The following is a 7,767-nucleotide window of genomic DNA, read 5'->3' on the forward strand; positions in this document are numbered from 1 at the left end:
TCTACCTATTATCTATCCATCAACTATCTAGCTAGCTATCCATCCATCTATCCATCCATCTATCCATCCGTCAACTATCTATCCATCCATCTATCCATCTCTCCATCTCTCTCTCTCTATCTATCATTTATCTATCCATCTATCATCTATCTATCTCTGTCATAGTACTTATCATACCACATTCTGATGTCTCAGTTCCTTCACCTCCCATCACATTGTTAGCAATTCTAAAACAAGGTCCATGCCTTGTTCAGTATTTCTAGTCCCTGGCATGTAGTAGTCATTCAATGTATTTTGTTAAGTAAAGGAACAGATGAATATCTCTCATTAAATCATTTGAAGAGTTATCTTTTCCTTTTGTGAACAGATCTTAAAACTATTTCTCAAGTCATTTTGTGTCAGATTTTTCCTTGATCCAGAGGCTATATAAAAGGGAAGTCCTTCTGATGGCACTTCCCAGTCTGATCCCCTGTAAAAAAAATCATCCAAATGTCCCAGCTCTCAGACTTTCCACTCGTAGGTCCCAAAGTAGCAAGACTTCTTTGTCTAAAGCATGAGGATGGTGTCTGATATAATGTATGAAAAGATATTCCCTTAGATCTGAGATGTTGACAAAGAAGTAGATTTGGGCAAGTGCACCGGGTCTTTCCTGGTTTCTCTCAGAATCTGGGATCAAATATGGGGCAACAAATTCAGTGGGGTGTGTGTTGGTGTGTGTGTGGGGGGGGGGGGTAGAAAAGTTTCCTGAGGAATGTACACATCTTTAGAGAGAGAAAAGCCCTTAAAGAAAGTTGAAGAAGAACTTTGGAGAAACCAGAAAATGATGAGAAACCTGAGGAATAGGAGTTTGATTCACTTTATTCTTATTTTGTCTGGGAATATGGTAGACGGTTGATGTCAGTGAGGAAGTAGGTGCTTGAATCCTCTGTTTTCTTTGCCATTGGAGGAAATGACCCCTACCTTTGAATGAACTAGGGGTCCAGGATCCCAGAGGTAGAAAAGAGAGAGCAAAACACCTGCCAACACCAGTGGTGAGCACAATGCAGTAAGAGTAGTTTGAAGGGGTGCCTGGGTGGCTCAGTCGGTTGAACATCTGACTTCGGCTCAGGTCATGATCTCACAGGTCACAAGTTCAAGCCTCGCGTTGCGCTCTGTGCTGACAGCTCAGAGCCTGGAACCTGCTTTGGATTCTGTGTCTCCCTCTCTCTCTGCCCCTCCCCTGCTCGTGCTCTGTCCCTCTCTGTCTCTTAAAAGATAAAATAAAACATTAAAAAAAAAAAGTAGTTTGGAAAAATCAGTCTTATAAACCGTCCATTGTTGTGTTTCAGCGTTGAACGTATCCTTATTCCCTCTTCAATTTCTTTCTCAGTGGAAAATGTCTCAAAAGAACAGCAAATTGAGTTGTTGGGATTGGGGCTTGTCATATAAAAAAGGGAAAGGAAATTAGGGTCCTGTCTCTCTCTTCATGACTGTGCCATTTAGGAATTTTGCTTATTAAATGGGCCTTTCTTCTATGCCCGCAGAAACTGTAGGGCTACGTTACTTTATCATTCTCCTGTGCCATCTTTCCCATCTCCCTTTGTCTCCTCCCTTTCAAAATGGTTTGGTCAGAAGACAATGAGATACTGCTCTATTTCTCATAGCACACAGAGGAATTTCTGAAGCTCTAAGAAAATCCTAACCTAGCTAATTTTTAGAAACAGCAGAAAAGATGCATGGAACATCACTGGGCACAGCCAAATGATTTAAATTAAATAACTCTGAGTTTACAATTTTCAAGAAGTAGGCTTTCATTGGCTTTGGTGTCTGCTTCTCCCTGTACGTTTGCATTTTGAGAAAGAGTCAGAATATGGAAATGAGAGGGCCTATTTCAATGAGGAAAACATTTAACTATCAGTAAAAGGAAAAGAAAAACTAAAAAAACCCGACTACAATGGTTTAAATAAATAAGGATTGTTTTTCTCTCAAAAAGGAAGTCTGGAGATAGTCCATTGCTGGTGTTGGTTTAGAGGTTTGATGATACCAGGGCTAAGGCCATGGGGATGTCTTGGCAAGTCCCTCATGGTTGTCACATGGCTGTTCAGGCCATCATGTCTTCATTCAAGAAAGGGAAAATGCAGAAGGGACAAAAAGGTGGTACAATAGTACCCCCCCCCCAATCTGCAGTTTTGCTTCTGTATTTCAGTTACCCGTGGTCAACCACAGTCTGGAAGCAGATGTTTCTCCTTCTGATGGATTTTTATCATCTCTCATCAACACAAGAAGAAGCAGAAGGGTGAGTACAGCACAATAAGATATTTTGAGCCAGAGAAAGGGGAGACCGCATTTACATAATGTGTATTACAGTATATTATTAAAATTGTTCTATTTTAATATTAATTATTATTGCTAATCTCTTATCTTAGCTGGTTTATCAAATAAAGTTTGTTATAGGTATGCAAGTATAGGGGAAAAAACATAGCATATATAAGTTTTGGTACCATCCACAGTTTCAGGAATCCCCTGGAGGTCTTAGAGCATATCCCCTGTGGATATAAGGAGGAGACTCCTGTACTTTTTTTTTTTCCACTGGGAAAAACAATAACTTTTCAGAAGACCCTATCAGACATCGTTGCCTGGAATGATGTCACATGGCCATTCCTCCATTCAAGGAAGGCTGGGAAAAAGAGACTTTTGCCTTCCCAGCTTTGTAAGAGAGCCAGTCAGGAGAATAGCGCTGGGAGTGTCTGTTGGTTCCACCTATCTTCAGTTTTCCCTGGTGGCCCCCAGCCTCAGGTTGGAACATTCTCTGCCTGTCTTCTGTTTGTGCTTCATTGTTCTCCTTGCTAGTTCACATTAGTCAGACAAACTAGTTGGCTCAGCTTTTAGACCTTGTGTATATTACCTAATGGATTTAACAGACCTTTTTCAAAATGAGAAAAGCACACACTTTTAGGGGACAGAGGTGGGAGAAGCAGGCTGGGCAAGTACATGAAGAAAAAGCTTTGGAGGAGAACATCCTCAGAGTGCCGTTTGCCTTTGAACCATGTCTGTCTAAAATACGCTATTATCACTTCCCAAACAGGTGGAAGCCAGTCCCAGTGTGAAGCAGACTCAGAAGCCTATAGCTTTGGGGCACATCAGGAAAGGCAGTCCCCTGGGGATCAATCAGAGGAGAAGCTGGGCTCCTCTACAAATCAACCTAACTCAAAACCCTCACAGGGAAATTGTTCACTCCTTCAGTGCATCATCGTAGGGCCCATTAAAGAGTAACGAAAAAAGGACTCTGCCAGAACCCCAGAGCATGCTGGAGGTTGTGAGAAGGACCAGGTAATGTTTAAACTGATTGTGGAGAGGCTGGCTTTCCATCAGAAAGGCTTTGCAGGAGTGCGGAGAGTGGGTGGAACAGCCAGGCATTTTTTCCATCCAGGAGGCACTCTGGCACTCTCTGAGCCCGTCCGTCCACAACTCTGTAACTCATTGCTTTCCTCAGCACCAGTGGCTTCTTCACCCCAGGATCAGAATGTCCATCACCATAGCAACCTCAATAATGGCTTCAAATGAGATCTTTTTGATCCGCAAGGATGCTGATGTACATTTTCTTTCTTTTCTCTCTCTCTCTTCTTCCTTTCCTTTCCTTCCCTTCTCTTTCTTTCCCTTCCCACTCTCTCTCCCTTTGTCTTTCTTTCTTCTCCGCGAGGCAGGGCAGGGCAGTGGTGGAAGGGTAATGAAAGTCAGGGCTGAAATTAGCTGTTGAAGTTGCTACTCCAACAAGAAATGGCACATGCCTCGAGGCAGAGGATGAACAGATGGTGTGTAACTTGTACTCTCAGCCTCTTGAAGCATCTGCCCTCACACAGATTCTCAGATCCTCTCATAAGGAGAAGGGGATTTGCATTATGGCTACAGGAAATGAGAGAAATGGGATTGCTCTCCTAGGTAGAATTTTGATACATAAACAAGAAAATAAGAAGACCGTTTTTCTCTTATTGCTCTCTCTTGTGCTTGCTCGTTTTTCAGAAGCAGTCTGCTTTATGTGGAAAGATTCGACAATTCAATAAATTCAGCAAACTTTTATGGAGTGTCTTCTCTTTATTTTTATTTTATTGTTTATATCTCACCTCTTCCAACAGGAATTCCAGGCAGCTTACAATAAAGGACATAAAAGACAAGACTAATAAAATAGAAATCAGGACCAAACAAACAAACAAGCCAAAAAGCAAATATTCTAACCACTAGGGTTAACATAGTGGTAACTGGGGATTAAAATTTAATTTGAGAATCCTAAACACAGTGACAAAAAAATTTATATTCTCATCAGTTTCTCTTGGAGAAAACAATTTTTCTCCTACTAAATCCTGAAAGACAATTCTCTTGGGGAATTTGGATTTAGTTGACATTGAGTAGGATACCCTTCTTCTTCCTCCTCCCCTTCATCATAAGCATCAGTGACATATATTGAGAATTATTTACTAAGTGACATTTATTTCTTGACATTTATTGAATATGCTAGATACTGTCCCAAGCACTTTAGATATACTATCTTATCCTTGAAATAATCTTAGGAGGTATGTGCTATTATTATCCTCATCATCTAGGAGGGAAAATTGAAATATAGGTAAAGTCTTCTATATCATAGACTTGGTTCCTGAGCCACTGTTCCTGCCAAGAAGATATGTTCATTTGTTGAACCTAACACTTAAGGTGTCCTTAAGGACCAGGACCGGCTTGTGTCAGAGATCTTTCAGACCATTTACATGCCCCCAGGAGAGCCACGTGCTTTCTCAGGTGGAAGAACAGGGAGCTTTGCCTCAGTCAAGATGACCTAGGCCTAAGCTGATGAAGCTAATATTCTGGTTCCCACTGCCAAAGTTGTTCTTATTGTGGAAGGGGATGCAGAAGGTTGATTCTGGCCAAAGTCTATTCCATCCGTTTGGAAGTAAGAACTGAGAAATCAAGGTACTTCTGAGACATATGGTCCCACCTCATGGAGGCTTAGCATTCATGACCTGCTCAAACCAGTGAGGTCTGAACCTTCTTCAAGCACTTCAGTTTCTCCGTAATGCATGGCCTGCCTCACTTATAGACTAGAGGGCAATAGATGCTTTCCGTTCCAGAAAATCCTCTGACGTGAGGACCAGTAGACATCCCGCTCCAAACACACAAGACAGGGTGGTCTGGTGCAAGTATCAGGCTGCCAGGATGAGTTCCAGAGGGCAGAGGGGCTGATAGCCCAAAGCGGAGAAGTCTGCCCCGAATAGTTTTATTTTAGTCAAGATGCCACACAAATACTGTGGCACCAGTGAAGGTCTGGAGTGGTCTGAGCAACTATTCACAGTTTCTCTCTCTCTCTCACTTTGGCACGATTGGAGTCCTCTCCGTGAGTCTTGTGGTTATGTCCTTCAAAGAATTCGGCAGCCCGTCGAATCCGTTGGAGATAACTGTACTGAAATGTTGCTTTCACCTAAGTCCATGCCCAGGTTTCTTTTTCATTATCCACATTTTGTAGACCCCCAGCTGCACTCGTCTAGCACAGCTAGTGATGCTTTGCTCTTTCCCTTCAGATTCCCCCTCCCCCGCCCTCCACCCCATTATGATTTGCATGGGCATATTTGAAATTTGTCACATTCCTCTTCATAATAATCATTACTGTTTCTCAAGTGTTTGTGATGTAGCGGGCGTGGAACTAAGAGGTTCACATAAATTAATTCATTGAAGCCTCCACTTTACAGGGTGGGGATGATTATTGTTGATTTACACAAGACAAACTGAGGTTCAGAGAGGTCACATTACTGCCCCGGGTGCCGTAATTAGTAAGTGGCAGAAGTAGGATTTTACCCCAAGAGACTGACTCCAAAGCCTGAATTTGCACCACTCACTGACTGCCTTCACCTTACACTATTCATTGTACTACTGTGATGAAAAGTTTTACAAAATGGAGCACAGGAACTGTTTTGGATACACCACTACATGTTGCTTACACACGTCAAAAAGGCAGTTTTTAACATCACCATTTTACTGAATTTTAATTGTGAATATTAGGTTGTGTTTACATGTGTTATCTTTTAACCTGTTTGTAAATGGATAGCTACTCCAGAAAACAAATCTCTTAAGACTCAACGTGAGAAAAAAATCTTGTTAAATATTTTGTTAAAAATCATTTTGAGCTATTGCCAAAGAAACAGAAAATATTTACATTCCTCTGCATTTTATGATGTAATTTACATAAGTACTCATGCTATTCCTATCCATGAATGTCAGGCATCCTAGTCCTGGCCCCCTATGGTAACCTGTATCAGTGTAATTATGATTTCAGCCTTGTGAGCCAGGTTTGGGTGGCAACTTTGCAGTTCATTCAACACACAGGAGTCTCTGACTAATTCCTGGAAACTGACAGCATAGACCAGAACTGGGGAAAGGTTCCGAGGCCCTAAGAGCCTTGAGAAGATGCAAAGCAAAGCAGGGACCCAGGCCTGCTGTTGCTGCTGTCCCCTAATCACTGCCTGATCTGCAGAGACTGCTCTGAGCACCAGCACTGTAGCTAGCATTCTGGGGACATCCAGTGACCTTTTCTTATTCTTTTTTTTTTTTTTAATTTTTTTTTTTTAACGTTTATTTATCTTTGAGACAGAGAGAGACAGAGCATGAACAGGGGAGGGGCAGAAGGAGAGGGAGACACAGGATCCGAAACAGGCTCCAGGCTCTGAGCGGTCAGCCCAGAGCCCGACGCGGGGCTCGAACTCACGGACCGTGAGATCATGACCTGAGCCGAAGTCGGCCGCCCAACCGACCAAGCCACCCAGGCGCCCCGACCTTTTCTTATTCTATCCCTCACTCCCAAATGTGACCTTGGGCTATCTGATCTTCTGTCTGTGCCTAGGTTTTTCCATTTTTATAAGGGGTCTCCTCTCCTCTATTGGAAATGGCAGTTTTGAAAAAGGCTTTGTAGTCATTGAGGAAGGGAGGTCTTCAAATGAAAACCACTGCATCTATATCTGTATTTTTCTTTAGCGTTAGATACAGCTGACAGTTATGCTTTCTACTCTGTATTCTAGGATGTTTGTGGGTGGGTGTGGAGAGCAGGAGCAAGTAAAGGGAACAACCTCCAAATGGCCCAAGGACAGAAAGAAGAAAGAGTTTCCTGTTTCCTCCTACAGTGCTTGTAATACAGCAAAAACAGGCTGTCTTTGGGCTTTTTGGAGGGCCACTGGTCAGCCACACAGCGCTGCATGGTTTTTATGACCTTCATCAACTAGATTAAAGTAAGTCATTCTAATCAACACCTCATTGGTATCTCGTGGGAGTCGGATTTTTTAAGTGTTCTGAAAATTTCGCCAAGCCAGCTGGTGAAGGCATGGATGCTGGGGTCACAGGTCACCATAAACACAGAATCTAATAGTGGGATGCTTGTGGGGGTTTAACTACTGTTATCTACTGGGAGACCCATGCAGCACCATAGCGGCTCTTAAATCACATGGAAGAAAATTTTATGACTTGGAAAGAAGACAATGCAACCACTCTAACCCCGCTGCTTCCTATTAGGAAGAAAATGATTGGGGAACTCAGGAGCCACAGGGAAGCGTAGTACCAGTGACCATAAACCATGAGGGTTCAGCAGGAGAAGAAACAATTTCTCCAGCTTCAGACCCACGAGGGATGGAGAGAACAATGAAGGGGAAGGAATCTAAAGACAACCATAAAAACAGAAGGAAAATTGGAAACGAGAAGTCCCCTGGGTAATTCATTAAAGAGGGGAATTAATTTCAGGTCAGACTGTGCTGCCTCGGG

General features: G+C 42.7%; 1 long non-coding RNA gene across 1 annotated transcript; it reads left to right on the forward strand.

Annotated features, from left to right (window-relative positions):
• The first annotated feature begins 1,248 nt into the window (after positions 1 to 1,248).
• LOC123582307 lies at positions 1,249 to 4,054 on the forward strand. Its single transcript, XR_006704306.1, has 2 exons — positions 1,249 to 2,275; positions 3,065 to 4,054. It is a non-coding gene; the product is annotated as an uncharacterized LOC123582307 (long non-coding RNA).
• The last annotated feature ends 3,713 nt before the right edge of the window (positions 4,055 to 7,767 follow it).

This window comes from Leopardus geoffroyi, chromosome B3 (genome assembly GCF_018350155.1).
Source record: "Leopardus geoffroyi isolate Oge1 chromosome B3, O.geoffroyi_Oge1_pat1.0, whole genome shotgun sequence".
NCBI lineage: Eukaryota > Metazoa > Chordata > Mammalia > Carnivora > Felidae > Leopardus > Leopardus geoffroyi.